The 16,606-nt window shown below is 47.5% G+C and overlaps 1 protein-coding gene across 1 annotated transcript in view; it reads left to right on the forward strand.

Moving 5' to 3' along the window:
- Positions 1-16,606, forward strand: part of TCF7L1 (transcription factor 7 like 1) — a gene marked incomplete at its 5' end in the record, with an annotated part of 152,799 nt that overhangs the window by 45,817 nt on the left and 90,376 nt on the right. The gene's annotated exons all lie outside the window — the stretch shown is intronic.

Raw genomic sequence — 16,606 nt, forward strand, 5'->3', positions numbered from 1 at the left:
GCCTGGGTCTGGAGAAAATGGAAGGCGATACTGCATGTTGGCCACCATGACCTGTTTGTAATGGCGTGGGAGGGAGGTGATGTAACGCATAGGCCCAGCAGGAGGACGAGGGGAAGATGAGGTCAGAGTGGGAACCAGATGGCATGGGGTGGGTCTCCGATGCAAGGGTAGAAGGAGAGCTTTAGGACCATGTCGCAATCCAAGATCATGGCCCACTGCTGCCTCGCATGGCACCAGAACTGTCCTTGTGGAGTTTGGCAGTCTCCATCTTAAGGCCATGCCTTTGGGAGAGAAATTGGATTAGAAGAAAAATGAAGTGTCTTTGTGGACTAGAAGTCTGTAAGGATCTTTCTGTGGAGTGGGTCTTCAGCCAAACTGAAGGCCAGGCAGGACCTGGGCAGATAAAAGGAGGAGAGGGTTTCGTAACATATACACACTCAAATCATTGCATTGTACACCTTAAACTTACACAATATAATGTGTCAATTATGTCTCAATAAATCTGGAAAAAAAAGGGGGGGAAGGCGTTCTTGTTAGCAGAAGAACCCTAAAAGTAGGGCACAGAAAGAGACCTGAGGAATGGGCTGAGCTGGCCTTGACAGCCAGGAGGGCCGGGGGCTGGACCAGGCCTGGCAGAGGCAAAGTTATGGAAAGTAGAGTCTGGTTGAGGATCATGGGATACTCCAGGGAGAAGATGACCTGAAGGTGATTTTAGAAAATTGGTGACGAGTGCCTAGATTGGAGGGGAATGAAGGGACAAGGGGCACATTTAAGAGTCAGCTTGCAGGGAAAGGTCTGTATCAGTCTTTGGTAGTTCTGGCATCTTTGTAATGGTAATTACAAAGAGGCCTCCTTACAACCCCAGCCCTCAGGCCGTGAAGGTTTGGAGGTCGGCTTCTTTACTTGGAGAGGCTTCCTTACTTGGAGAGCGGGTGCAGGTTGATCTCATGAGTCCGCCCTTTCCTGGCCCATCCTTGCCAGGTGTAAGCACAGGGCTGCAGCGCTGAGTCTTCTCTCTCCCAGTGATACCACTGTGCTCGCTCTTGATGTGGGGGTGGCCTGGGGCAAGGCAGGCTCACAGTGACCGTGCTCTTCTGTTTGAGCACCTGGTCCTCTGCTGCTCTGCTGGGCCCGCCCATGTCAGGAAGCTGGCCTCTGCTGGGCGACTCGGCCCGAGAGCTCCTTTGATGGCCAGTTGTGAGATCTCTCCCGTGAGCCCTCCTTTCTGATCCCCACAGCAAGCTGAAGACTCTTACCATCTCAGAGAGGTCAAGGACCTGTCCCGGATGTCACAGCAAAGTTGAGTGACAGGGTCTGCCTGTGTCTCAGTTCTTGGAGTCCACATTTGGAGCTCATTCCAGCATTCAGGATCTTTTTTAGGCTTGGGCAAAGAATTTCACGTTCCTTAAGACTGTGACTGTCTAGGCAGGGAGTCGGAGATGCCTGGGAAATCCGCTCTAGGTGAGTGTGCACTAGGCACAAGGCGTGCGACCATAGTAATCAGCTGCACTGAGGCCCTCCTCTGCCAGGCCGGCGTGTTGACTCAAGAATCGGCGTCACAGCATTTTCAGTGGAGAAGCAGAAGTGGAGAGGTCTGCGTGAGTTGCCCAGTCGCAAGCAGGAGTCAGCCCTAACATTTAACCTTGGCGCAGCTCAGGCTACTCACAGAAGCTCGCTTGGCTCAGAGTGGCTTTTGGTCCCCAGAGGGCTATCTTGCCTGTGCGGGTGAGTTTTCTGAGGAGGCCACCTGCAGTGAAAGAATGGCCGTGTCCAAGCCTGAAGTGCCACGCGGCACTCAGACTGTGGCAGCTCATGGCCTATGGTGGCTTTTTGTGACCAGCTGCTAGAAAGGAACATGGTTGGAATGAAGAGGGCCCTCACTGCCTGTGTGGCTTACATTGGTTGAGGCCTTGCCTCCTGCTCTGTGTGTGTGCTCTGCTGCCTCATTTTAACTTGAGTGCCATATTCTCTGAGCTGTGTGACTAGGAGAGAAGCGTTTCCCACCCCATTCAGGAGAGAATACAGGGAAAATGTTTCTAGGGTCTCTCCAAAGGGATATGGAAAAGCTGAGGGCTTGCTTCAACCTGCTGTGACTCCTCCTTGCCCTCAGGGGGTGCTGTGGAGACTTGATGCCTCCTCTCTGAACACTCTTCCCACGTGGTCGGGGGAAAAACAAGCAATGATAGCCTTCGATCTCATGGGACACACTTTCTGGATTTAAAACGTTCATTTCTCTTGCTTCTATAATGTTTATCCTTTAGGTTATATGATACAAATTTATGGTTTGATAAATATAACATGACCATATGACATCCATTGTGTCTTCTGAATTAGTTTAGGTGACAATTTTGTTTCTATAGAGTTTAGGGTTAAAAGCTCTTGTTTATTTTTGATTCTTTTTATATATCCAATGTGTTTGTATCTAGGATGCTCCAAGAGCGAATGCCCCAAAAGGCATTTGCCTGAGTAATTCTGTAAAACGTCCACATAAAAGAGATAAGAAACCCAGGAAGAAAAATGCTGGATAAGTAATGAACACACCATCCATACCATTATCCTATTTGGAATAGAAATCATTTGTTTTATGCTAGATTTGTACTACACTGAGGAGACATCCACAACCCCTCCCCTCTTATTCTATGTACACTTTCTTTTCTTTGCGTGTGAGTTGGTGCACACCCTGTACGAGAGTCTGCTCATGTTGGGTGAGTGTTGTTTAGTGAAAACTCATCATCAGCATCACTGTCACCAATGACTGAACCAGAGGGGATTTTGGAAGGACTGACCTTCGTATTGTCAAGTAGATGGAACTTGTCAGCAGGTCATCTTTTTCCTCTGATTCCTTTCAAATGCCCTCCATTCTCCCAAGTATTTAGTACTTTTTTTCATTTTCCTTCTTTTAAAAAAATCTTTTTTAATATTATTTTTGAAAGAGACAGAGCATGAGCAGGGGAGAGGCAGAGAGAGATGGAGAGGGAGACACAGAATCCCAGACAGGTTCCAGGCTCTGAGCTGCTAGCCCAGAGCCCAGTGTGGGGCTTGAACTCATGAACCACGAGATCATGGCCTGAGCTGAAGTCAGACACTTTAACCCCCTGAGCCACCCAGGCGCCCCATTTTCCTTCATTTTAGAACCTCCTCTCAGCTGTCAGCTGGAGAGCTCTTGAAACTTGATGCACCCCAAGATTTAAAGTTCATACTTATCTCTCCCAAAAGAATTTTATGGAAGAGGCCCTAAGCCAAAGGTATGACTGTGTAATAATGGAATTTCAATCTTCTGGGACACATCAGAGAAGATGTGTTAAGAGGCTCTTCCTGGTGTCCTGTGAGTTACAGCACTTGAGTTCATCTCCCTGATTCCTGTTTTGTTTTGTTTTATTTCCCCCCGCAGAAGTTTTATAGTTGTATGTTTTACATTTAAGTCTAGGATCCATTTTGAGTTACTTTTTGTATAAAGTGTGAAATTGAAGTTCCTGTTGATGTTATTTGGTGTCCAATTGCTCCAGTACCGTTTGTTGAAAGGGCTATGCTTTCTTCATTGAATTCATTGCACTGTTACCAAGAGTCACCTGGGCATATTTGTGTGGGGCTGATTGTGTGATCTCTCTTTTGTTCCACTGATCTATGTGTCCTCCACCTCCATGCCGCCACAATTACTGTAGCTATATAGTAATCCTTCACATTGGGAGGAAAGATTCCTTTATTCTTTTTCAAAAATGTTTATTTATTTTTATTATTTTTAATCTTTTATTTATTTTTGAGAGGGAAGAGACAGCGTGAGCAGGGGAGGGTCATAGAGAGAGGGAAACATAGAATCCGAAGCAGGCTCCAGGCTCTGAGCTAGCTGTCAGCACAGAGCCTGATGCAGGGCCCGAACCCACGAACCGCGAGATCATGACCTGAGCTGAAGCTGGATGCTCAACCGACTGAGCCACCCAGGCGCCCCTCAAAAGTTTTTAGACTCTTTTGCGCCTTTCTCTTATGTTGACCAAGAAACTTATACGTGAATGTTCATAGCACCATTATCCCAAATAGCCACATACTGGAAACTACCCAGGTATTCTTCAGTGATGAATAATGAAACAAACTTTGGTACGTCTATATCATGAAATGTCACACAGCAATAGGAAGGAACAAGTCACCAATACATGCAACAATGCGAATGGACCTCAAGGACATGGCACTGTGAAAAAAAGCCAGTCTCCAAAGCCTACATACGGCACTAGTTATTCCATTTGTATCACATTCTTGAAGTCATAAAATTAGAGATGGGAACAGTTAAGTGGTTGTCAGGAGTTAGGGATGGGGTAGGTGAATGGTGTCCCCATGAAGGGGGTAGCAAGAGGGAGCCTTGGAGGGATAGTTGAGTTTAGTATTTTGATTGTTGTGCTTACACAAAGCTACACATGAAAGTTGCACAGGACCCCCCCCCCCTTCCCCCCGAGTGCTTGTCAAACTGGTAAAATCCAAGTACGCCCTACGGATTGTGCCAGCGTTGCTCTCCCAGTGTTGACTGTGTGCTGTAATTATTTATGCAGGACGTTCACACGGGGCCAGCCTGGTAGAGCGCGTGGGATCTTCCTAACTGCTTTTCAGTTTCCTGTCCGTCTATAATTATTTCAAACTAAAAATTAAAAGAAAACACACAGCAGTGTTATGGTCTGTTTATGTTACATCAATAAAAGCAAATCTATAAAAACATGGGCGTGTTGCCTCTGCAGAAGGAAGGCAAGTGGCTTCTGGTTCTGTGATGTTTTATTTTTTTTTTTTTAAAAAAAAGGGAAACCAGCAAATATAGCAAAATGGTAACAATTTGGGTTGATGAGTTTATTGGTTTTTATGTTTTTCTCTGTCCTTTTTTTATATGTTTAAATTATTCTATTATATTAAAAATGAAATCGGTGTAAGAAAGCCAGTTATTGTGCCCGGGTAAATACCTGTCGCCATGTAATCTTGGTCTTTTCACAGGATTTGTCTGAACGTTTAATATTTCCTTAGTAAAACTGCTACTTAGCCACAGACTTTTTCCTTCTCTCCATGAATTTACTATCTTTGGGTCGGGAAGCCTAAGAATGTAATCCATCTTTTTTACTATGACAAGCTAATTTAATTTTAATTGCTCTTTATAGTATTGCATTATGAGGAGGAACTATCTTTAATTATCTTTTTGGGGGGTTGTTTCTAAAGTAATGTGATCTCGGGAGCTGAGAATCATCCTTTCCAGAGTAGCCACCTGACTGAGCGTAAAATGTTTGTGCGCCACAGTGTAAATAGACTTCTCTGCTCCTCTGGCTGGCAGAGCCTGCCCTCCCCTTGAAGCAATTAAAAGAATTCCAGGTGGGTGGTTCTCCCCTTCCTGGTCCTATTTAAACACACAAGTGTTGTTTCAGAGACCCCCGCCTTCCCCCCCCCCCCGCCCCCGAAAATGCAGAGTGGCACAAGAATGGGACCAGGTTTCTCCAATCGTCATTTAAATATTGGCTGCACCCTTTCAAGATCATTTTTCTTGGTGACATGTTAAACAATCTCAGGTCAGCCAGAGTCCTTAAAGGTCACCGTGGGTGTCAGGAATGCAGCCTAACCAATGTACAAGATAGGCACACGGAGGCGCACTTCTGCGACTCTGGCCCCGAGCCCCATCTTGCTATGAAAGAAAAGGGTATTCTGTTTATTTGTTGTTTGTTGGATTTTCATTTCTACCTCTACCCCCTCGGCTTTCTCCATACACTGCCATCGTCAGCTGCTGTTACCCCCTTTGAGGTTGGTGGGGGTGGGGGGGGGGCAGGCCCTGTGTCGTTGGCGCCCAGAGATGCCATTGAAAGTGTAGAGAAGTCTTCACACTGCTCTTTGTGGAGTGGTGGCCTCCCTTCCCGTGGGCAAACCCCGGGGCTGGAGCCCTCCCGGCTGCCCAGTGGCTTTTGTGTGTGTGCAGCTTTCAGCTCCTGTCCATCAGTCTGAATGGGCCCATTCAAGGGCATTCATGCGCCTCGGAGACCCCGGCCGCCTGGACACAATCAGCTGAGAAGGGCGCTGTGGGCCCTGCACATGAGAATGCGCCTGCTCGGCCTGTCTCCAGAAGCCCCGATTGTTCGTTGGAGCCCGGGGCCCAGGAGTGAGCCCAGAGGGGTGACGCTGGACAGCCATTTGGGGCTCATTCATTCTGTGCACTTGGGAGCTCAGCGAGGGAGGGGTGGGAATACCTTGCGGCAAAGGAGGAATGTGCAAGCTCGGACCTGCTTGAGCTTATCTTTGGCTCTGACCTTCAGCTTTTATCTTTGTGTATCACCCACCTGATCCCCTGCTTAAGAATGGAGACTTTACCTTTTTTATCATCATAGTCCCCCATACCCGAGGCAGTCAGTGAGTGCTTGTTGAATGAGTGAACTAGGCTGGTGCTCCTTCCATTTAGGCCTAGGGTGCATGGACGGAGAGGTACTTTTCTGTTCTTTGATGAGGCTGCAGTGTCCTCTGTGCCCAGGGTATGGACAGCTTTCTGAAAGAACTGAGATCGTCTCATATTTGGAGGGACAGTAGAATTGAGACTCTGAAGGGACAAAAGGACATTTTCAAGGTCACAAGTGGCCATGGAGAAGTGTCTCGTGGTGGCCCGGGACCTGCCTTTAGAATCTGGAAGTTCAGCGATAGGCTGGTTTGCAGGAAGGGGCAGTACCTTGGGCTGACTTGGAACCAGTGGTGGTAACTGTGGATTTGGGAGCATGGACTTAATTGACTCCCTGTGGCTCGTGCCATTTGGCAGCCAGCACCCTTAAACCTCTGGCTCTTCGCTCTGGCTTGTGTCCTCACTGTAACTTGGGTGCCCTAGGGCCATGCTGAGAACTGCGCAGGGTGGGGAGAATAGAAAGCATAGACCAAAATGCCAAGGGGCCCTTGTGTTCCCCAGCTGTGCAAAATTGTGTGTGGTGATCACAGCAGCACTAGTGGTATTAGCAGAAGAATTAGAATTTTCTATTCTTTGGGAACTTACTGGGTTTAGTGCTTTCTATGTAATACTTCATTTGACTTAAACTATTTTACATGTGTGCGCGCACGCGCTCACACACATACACACTTGTAAAAATATGCATTATGAGAGTTTTAAGCACTTGGAGGTAGGAAAGATTATTATTCCCACTTACAGATGGAATAGCTGAGGCTCAGAAGTTTTAAGTGGTCTCCTCAGGCTAGTGCAGAGCTTCAATGGAGACAAGGGCTCAGACTCATTGAGCCAAGGTGACAGCTGGTGCAGAGAACCAAGTGATTGTTGTCATTTCTACTTCAGTAGAAATAAGATTTAAGAACAAAGGAGAAAAGGAAACTCATCTCTTTATTGGGGCCATGGCATTAAAACAATAGAATCATAAGAAATCTTTCAGAGCCTCATGATTTAGCTGGGGAAATGTAACAACATTTACAAGCTGCCAGCAGCCAGAGGCACAGCAGCCTCCCTGCTGAGGACAGGAAGGGAAGAGCTTTCCCACGTGTCACACAACCTGGGGAGGTAGTCACAAATCCACTGGGACAAATGCATGGCCTTTCCGCCAAAGGAAGGAGTTGATCTGCTCCATAGCTAATGGAAGGATGTGGATCCACTTAACATGATGCCAGTTCCAAACCATCTGGCCCCAACAGCTTCTCTTGTAAGGCACCCGCACGAGGTAAGGACTTGCAGACGTCTGTCCTGTGTCAGCTCAGTCTGGGGCAGGTCATGGAGCTGCCTGTCAAATGGGATGGCTTAGCCAGCACTTGATGCACAAGTGTGTGCCTGGTACTCTTCTAGTGAGGGCATCACAAGTTGATTATTTCATTGGATGTGGCCAACTTCCTCCACAGGGATGAGGCTTGATATTCAGCTGCACAGGGCAGAGCTATGCGTAGGGAGGGGACAAAAATTCAACTCCAGGCCACAGGGAGAAATTGTTTTGCAGCGTGGAACTTGGTGTGGTTTTGTTTTCACTGTGGTCCCAGAATCCACTTCTCTGCGTTGGGGATTGTGTGCTACTTTATCCAGAGCGTTCTGCTGCCATGCAGCTGTGTGGGCCCTGTGTCTGGTGGCTGCGGTGGTCTCTCTTTAGAGATCTGCCTTCCTCTCACGTCGTGGGCTATTTCAGCCGAGTGAAGGTTGGTCAGGCTGCAAATGACAAGGTGTGTTCTTCCATCCTCGTTTCTAATTCTGTAAGCATTGGAAAGATCTTGAGCAAGTTACTCAACCACTACAAACTCAATTTTTTCATCTGCAAAGTGGGGATGACTGTAGAAATAGTGAGGTTTAGATGAGATGGTACAGGTGAGACATGCATGTAATGACCTAGTAAAGTAGTGACCCAGTAACGATCCAGCGAAAGTAGTTTCAGTTTTTTCAGCTGAAGGGATTGTGTCTAAGCCTGGGGGAAACTGAGGTTATCACAGTCATTGTGATCCTGCCGACTGGTTACCTTCGATATACAAGGGCTACCATACCCTTGGCTTCTCTGCCCTTTCATCCTCGTGGGTGATGGAGGGTGGATCCCAGAGAGGACTGTGACTTGTTCAGTCTGGATGGACAGGTCTAGAAATTGGGAAGTTTCAAAGTGTCATTCTAAGCAGTGTTCGGCCTGGACTGAGTCCCGGACCATGGGTTTGTTCTTTGTTCCGCGCCCCCCCCCCCCACCGTCCGCTCTCTGAAGGACATCACTGGACAACTGGCAACAGTTGAATAAAGTCTGTAGATTAGATGATAGTATTGTATCAATGTTAACTTCCTGATGAGGCAAATAAACTGGTAATGTAAGAAAATGTCTTTTTTAGGAAATGTACACTGAAAGTATTTAGAGGGGTATCTTTTGTGCAACTTAGTTTCAAATGTTTCAGAGAAAAAACTATATGGAGAGAGGGCAGATTGAATATACACAATTGGGGTCTTGAGTAGGTGGAGTCCATTTTACTCCTGTAACTTTTCAGTAAGTTTGACATTATTTCAAAATAAAAAGTAAAAAAAAAATCCCACCCATCATCTGGGGGTGCCTTGATTCTTGATCTCAGGGTCACTAGTTCAAGCCCCATGTTGGGCATGGAGCCTACCAAAAAACCAAAAAACAAAAACAAAAACATACACAAAAAAACAAGCCTCATCTGGTTAGGGCCCATGTGAAAAAATAGCACTCAGACCAGTGATCAAGGTGGTGTTTCTAGCAGCTCCTGCCCTTGTGTGGTAGTGGGGGTTTGTGTGAAAGGGGGGGTGCAGGTGGCCCTCAGGAGTTCAGTAAGAGAGACGATCTAAGTGAAGAAAGGAGAAGAGGGTGGATTAACTGAGAAAGAACTGGCCTGTGAACATGGTACCCTTCCACCTCCTTCCACCAAAGGAGGGATTACTCGGGAAATGATGCGTGCAGAGAACAGGAGAAGCCAAGGCTGGCAGGAGAATTAGCTCTGATCTGGGCCTTGGAGAGTGAATTGGGTTCGGATGACAGGGCAGTAGGTGGGTGGGTCCGAAGCTTTAGGAGGGTGATGGGACCACACAGTGCTTTAAGACCAAAAACTTGAGGAGTGGAGCGGAGCGTTGGATGTGGGCTGCCAGGTGCCCCTGAACCCAGAGCTTGTGTGAGCTACACAACTAGCCTCTTCTTTGTGCCACATGACACTTGGCGCGTGGATTGTCACAGAACCAGGAGGAAACCCCTGGCATGAGATATGGGACTGAATCCTCCTCAGGGCCTTGGGAGGTGGCAGCAGGGAGCTACTGCAGGCAGTGGAGTCTCAGTTGCTGGGGCCTTTGGTGTGCACGTACCCTAGTTCAAGTTCAGTTGCACCACAATGCTGCTTTATCTGAATGTAGCACATGAATGGTTCTTATTGTAAAAGGTTCAAACCGGACAGAAGGAACACGCCCACCGCCTCCTCCGGCCTGGCCCCCTCCCTCTTCCCAGTCCCATCCCAGGGGTAACAGCTGTAGACAGCTCCTACAGTCCTTCTTCACAGTGTCTGTGGAACCATGTTTGCTGAGTGTCTGGGTCTGTGGGCTCTGGAGCCAGACTTCTGCATTCTCGAACCACCTACAAACTACCTACATACTTTGTAACATTGGACATGTTACCTGCTCTGCAAAATGAGATTCATCATACAGACCTAACAGGGTGGTTGTGGATAGGTGCGTTGACACCCGAAAAGTATATAGAACAGGGCCTGGCACATAGGTAACTTTCTCAAGAAATGTTAGCCATCCTTATCTATCGACCTATAAGGACCTATTTTTTTGGTTAAAAAAACAAAAAGTCCTATCCCAAATATTTTCATCAGTAGGCTTCTTAGTTGCAAACAGTAGCTCTCAACTGGCTGATAGCAATGGAAAAGGAATTTCTTTAAAGAACATCAGGCTGGTTCCCAGTCTGGCTGAGGGCCCAGATTGTGGACACCAGGCAGCTACCCAGTCCACGGCCACTGTTATGCCATGAAACCAGGCTGATGGCATCGCTGCAGTTAATGTTAGCGGCATTTGCAGCCCCCAGAGGGCATTTGCAGCCCCCAGAGCGAGAGGTGGACCCTGCTCCTGCCAGGGCTCCAGAAGGCAAGGATTCCCAGACTTGAGGAGGGAGTTCAGATGCCAGGGGCCCAGCGTCTCCTGGAATAGCATCTTATTCACCCGAGCTGTCAGTGTCCATGGAGACACACTAGCTCAGCCATTTTCGTGGTTGGGTGGCATTCTCAAGATGAGCACCGATGTGCCTGAGCCTTCCCTAGCGACAAACCGGTAGGTTTTTGACGCTTTTTGCCCTCTTGCAACCGGCCCCACTGAGCGCACTTGGACAGGTATCTTTACGGCAAAGTGGTTTTTCTGTTGGATAGGTTCTTAGACCTATCCAACTGGAAAAGTTTAAATGTCTTCTTTTCACTACTGTTCAGTTTAACATTCCTTGTATTTTGTGGACATTGAAGGGCATTCTGAATATAACTAAACAGCGTTTTAAGCAGTTTTTTACAAAATTGTGGTAAAATACCTGTAACCTAAAATGTACTTAAGTGAACAGTTACATACTTTCACACTATTGTGCAGCCATCACCACCATCTGGTTCCAGGACTTTCTTCATCTTCCCAAACTGAAATTCAGTCCCCATTGAAGAGCTCCCCACCGCCACCGCCGCCACGGCAGCTCCCTTCCTACCCTGTGTCTTTGTGGATTTGACTGTTAAGCAGTTGTTAGAGCTTTATCACGAAAGGCATCTGTACAAGAGTGATAGCTGGACGGCTCAGGGATGACTTTGAGCTTGAGCATCTTGGAAGAGGGGTGAGGCCTCGAGCCCCCTCTGTTGGTAACAGCTTGAAACTTTGGAGCACGTCCCGCGTACCTGGCATCCTGCCCTGCTCTGTGCGGTGCTGTCTCCTGCAGCTGTGCACCCCGCCCTGTGTACCCCACCCTGTGTACCCCGCCCCACAGTGTGGAGGGAGCTTTAGCCGTGCGGGAGGCCTGGGCCTGGCCCGGCGGTGGACCCCACCAGTCAGGATTTTACCAGGTTCCAGGTGATTCCAGTGTACAGGCAAGGTCAAGCACCCCTGCTCTGAGGAGAGCTGCCCTGAGTCACCACCCCCATCTGGGAAGGGATTAGGATTATTTTTAATTTGGGGCACCTGGGTGGCTCAGTCTGTTAGTTAAGCCACTGACCTCGGCTCAGGTCATTATCTCACAGTGCACAAGTTCAAGCCCCGCATCAGGTTTTCTGCTGTCAGCACAGAGCCCTTTTCTTTGCCCTGCCCCCAGACTCTCCAAGTGCAGTGGTTTTACTGCTGCCCAGCCCTGGATGGGGAGGGGAAGAAAGCCCCCGCCCCCACATCAGAGGAGGCTCCTGCCTCTTCCTCTTCCTCAGTGTCACCCACTTGCTTTCACACTGCCCAAATGTCACATCTCTGGTCTCCCTTCTTGGGGCTTGCTCCGCCTAGAATGTTCTAACCTTTACTCCTCAGATAGTTTTTGCTCACCTGCCCCAACTCTAAATTAGGCCTTCTGTTCTTTTTCGTTCAAAATACTAGAAACGGTGTGTGATGATGTCTTTATCTGCTTCACTGGCCCAGCTGCTGGCACACAGTAAGTTAGGGAGGCACGGATGGGAGGAAGGCAAAAGGAACAGGAGCCTGTGCACAGGTGGAGGCCGAGAACTCCCTGCTCACGTAGTCATGGCGCCAAAGAGCAGACAGGAGAGTGGCCTGCTTCGCAAGGGCAGATGAAGGACTTGGGCCAGCTGGCTATGACTTGCTCAGAGTTAGAGTTTCCTTCTGAAAGTAGGGATGCCAGACAGCTCTGAGGCCCCTTACACGTCAGGGTCACTGGGGAGCCTGCCACCTAGGGCTGCTGGGCCCAGCCCCCGACTTGGATTGAATGTGTGCCACACATGGGTCTGTGGTGGGAGCCCGGGGTGTGGCTGCGGGACGTGGGCTGCAAGGTCAGGGGGGCGGGGGCGGGGTGCCCGAGCAGGAGCTGGGTGCGGAATACGGTGCAGGAGGTTGGGTTGAAGCTGTCCCAGCACGTACAAGCAGGCACCCTCAGCAGACCAGAGGGTCCTGGAAGGTTGTCAGGTCATTTCAAAGTCTCTGCTATGGCCCAGTCCTTTGGGGGTTTCTCAAATGTTGGGCTCAACTTTTTTTTTTTTTTTTAATTCTCTTTTCACCACTTAAAAATGTGCCACCAAAATAAAATCTGTCTGATTGAATACCCCATGTTTCAACATACTGGAGCCCAACGATGCGCTAACTGGAATTGCCGGGGAGGCTCGCATCGGGGCAAGTAAGTCCCCTGCCTCCTTTTGTCGGTGTTGGAATTCTTAGAAGTGTGATATTGGTTAGAAAGCTTGTAGGCAGCCCCCGGTTTGTTACATATTCAGGCCCGCATAGAATGCTCACATGCTATTATGCAGATACTCACCAGTGCTCTGAGTGGGCCTGACTTGGGGTGTCTTCATATCTCAGTGGCCAGTTTAATAATGTATGATATATCACTTTGTGGAAGCATCTCCTGATAGGTGCTGACACGCTTCCTGCAGGATTTGGGTGCATCTTGTTTGATTTTTATATTTGTGATTAGGACACACAATCACATATACTGTGGGAGACCAGTATTGCCGAGTGGTTCAGGGTGCGGAGCCTGGTCTTGATTCCCACCTCTGCTGCTTGCTACCTGTGTGGCCTTGGGTAAGTCACCTAACTTCTCTGTGCTTCCCTTTCTTCACCTATTCAATGAGGATAATAATAGTATTATGAGCTTACATAAGTACAGGTGAAGTGCTGAGAATAGCCTCTAGCAAATACTCCTTATTGCCTCCAAGTTTTCCATTGTTGTTTCCAGTATTGCTATCATTTTAATGATTATACTTGGAAACAAAAATAGTCCACCACTATTTCAAGCCTCGGATCAATTGAACTTCCGTATTCTCAACCAGAGTAGTATTGCCTCCAAGGGGCAATACATAAAGAGATACACATTATATCTATGGTGTTAAGATTTGCTAGAGGAAAGAGCACAATTAGGAAAAAATGTCTACCAAGGCTCCTGAAGGGGGAGCGATAATGAAAGAAAGGCCAAGAAATCCCGATTTACCGTAAAGACCATCCTAAGATCAAAAGGCAATCTCCTGAAAGCCTGTAGCATTTGCTACCACTTACCTTTGGAAATCGAGATTTTTTTCCCCCAGTTTCTCTGCAATTAGAAACAAAATTAAGAAAGAAATGACAAGACGGTGTGACTCAACTGCAACCTTGGATTTCAGGGTGCAGCAGAACACCTTTGTTCTTCTTGACGTATCTGATGTTTATGGCAAGGATCTGCATGCTCATAGCAAGTTCCCCCGGCTGAGGGTGTGAGCAGCCTCCTGGTTGCACAGCGGGGTCAGCGTGGTGGCTCTGGTCAGGTTAGGTGGCAGGTGTCTCCGTGAGCAAGCCTGCCTGTGGCTGGGGAGCTGGGTCGGGCAGCAGGCTCTTTGGAGAAGCAGTTGCTTTCGTGAGCCCTGGGCGAGGTAGCATACATGGAAAGGGGTATGCAGGGGTGTTGTGAGGCTGTCGGCGGGACTCCTCAGAAAGGTTCAGGGCCCACATTGAGTGTGACAAAAGACAAAGACCCTCTTTATGGCCACAAAGGTGGGTGGGGGGCTGAAGCCCCCAGATGGGGTACAAGCTTGAAAACCAAATCAAGTTGACCAACAACCTTAGGTTACAGTCACATGGCATCTCCGTTACTCCTGAATTTCCCGTTCGGGGTTTTATTAGCTTGTAGTCAAAGACGACATTGTGAAGAAACCCAGATTAGAATTCAGCTTATAAAACAGCTGAGAGAGGGAGAGAGGAATGGAGAAGCCAGGGAACTGCACAGAAAGTTGTTGAGAAGTTACTCAACAGAATCAGAACCCAAACTGACCCCTGTCCGTGTGTGTTCCTTGCGAGGAGGGAAGGAGCTCTGAGCGGGAACCCGGGGAGAGGAGGAGGTAGCTCCTCATTTATGTTCTCAGGCCAGAGGGTCCTCTGATCTGAGAAGAATTTCCCACGGCCAGGGCCTGGGTTGGGGCCTGGACCGCCTCCCACAAATATACTAATGAACAACACACACTGGCGGTGACTTTGCCAATTGGAAACAGCTTTGGGGCTCCGACATGAATATGGAGCCTAATGCAGGCCTGATGGGGGTTGCACCAGCTTATGGGAAAATAATGAATATCAGATAAACAGTGTTCCCAATACGTGAGCACTTTGGGGCAGCTTACCTGAGATGAGGAGGCGAAATAAACCTCTTCTTCCCAGCCCTGTAAGGAAAAGAGGTTTGTTTTGGGGGAGGGGTGGTTCTGTTTTACCAAATCGGAAGGTGAAGACAGCAGACTTGAGAGTTTGCAATTTTCCCAGATTGAGGCTCCATCCAGCCTTTCTGCCTCTGGTGCCAGTGCCCGGTGCTGCCTGTCCCTGCCACCCGTGCTGAGTGACTGTTCCTCCTGGTTCAACTTAAGAGTCCTAGGTTTCCAAGGACGACATTGTAATCCGATCCCCACCCCCACTCACTATGGGGACCTCAGTATGTGTCTTAGCCATTTTGTACTTAGGATTCTCTGTCTATAAAACGGCATCCTGCTGATCTTTTTTTTTTCCTTTTTTTTTTTAATATGGAAGAGACAATAAAATAAAATCCCTGTTCTAACAGTCAGAAACTGAGCCATTTAAAATTTTGTCTGTCTCATGTTTATGAGAAAGGATAAAATAGCAGATCTCTAACCCAGCACCAGGGACTCTTTTAAAAGCTCAAATTCTTAATTCTGGCTGTACATTAGCTTCAACTGGGGAGATTTTGAGAAACACTAGCCCCCAAGCCCAACCCGAGACCAATTAAATGATAATCTCTGGGAAGGGAAGTCCAAGCATCTGTGTGTTCTTAAAAGCTCTCCCTGAGTGAGTCTAATGGGTAGCCCTGATTGGGAGCCATTGTTTAGGGTGCATACCCCCAAACAATGGATTTGGATTTGAAGCTTTCAGGCTTTATTTCCAGAAATACTGGAAAGATAATTTTTCCCTTTATCTCTTTATGTAATTAATGGCTTAAAAATACATCCCATCTATTTATTTAATTGAGATATAATTCATGTACTCTAAAATTCACCCTTTATGAAAGTGAACAATTGGGTGGTTTTATTATACTCACAGAATTACATAATTATCAACACTACCTTGGTCTAGAACATTTTCATCACCCCAAAAAGAAACTCTTATTTGTTAGCATTTCCTCCCTCTTATCTTCTTCCTCCAACCCTGGCAAGCACTAATCTATATTTTGTCTCTCTGGAGTTGCCAGTTCTGGACATTGCATAATAAATGGTGTCACAAAGGGGCACCTGGGTGGCTCAGTCAGTTAAGCATCCACCTTCAGCTCAGGTAATGATCTCACAGTTTCTGGGTTCAAGCCCCATGTCGGGCTCTGTGCTGATAGCTGGAGCCTGGAGCCTGCTTCACATTCTGCGTCTCCCTCTCTCTCTCTGTCCCTTCTCAGCTTGTGTGTTCACTCTCTTTCACTCTCTCGCTCTCTCAAACATAAACATTATAAAAAATTTCTTTAATAATAAAATAAATGGAATCACAGAACGTGTGCCCTTTTGTGATTGGCTCTTTCACTTAGCATAATTTTTTCAAGATTTATTCATACCATAGTGTGAATCAGTACACACTCCTTTTTATGGCCAAATGGTATTCCATCGCACGGATATACCACATTTTGTTTATCCACTCATCTGTTTAAATTTTTTTAATGTTTATTTATTTTTATTTTTTTAACATTTTGCTTATTTTTGAGAGACAGAGAGAGACAGATTATGAGCAGGGGAGGGGCAGAGAGAGAGAAAGACACACACGGAATTGGAAGCAGGCTCTAGGCTCTGAGCTGTCAGCATAGAGCCCGAATCGGGGCTTGAACTCCTGAATCATGAGATCATGACCTGAGCTAATGTTGGATGCTTAACTGCCTGAGCTACCCAGGTGCCCCTATCCACTCATCTGTTGATGTACATTTGTGGTGTTCCCACTTTTTAACTGTTGTGAACAGAGTTGTTATGAACATTGTGTACAAGTTTTTGTATGAAAATAGACATGCATTTTCAATTCTCTTGGGCATATACC

The sequence above is a fragment of the Suricata suricatta genome, chromosome 4 (assembly GCF_006229205.1).
Source record: "Suricata suricatta isolate VVHF042 chromosome 4, meerkat_22Aug2017_6uvM2_HiC, whole genome shotgun sequence".
Lineage (NCBI taxonomy): Eukaryota > Metazoa > Chordata > Mammalia > Carnivora > Herpestidae > Suricata > Suricata suricatta.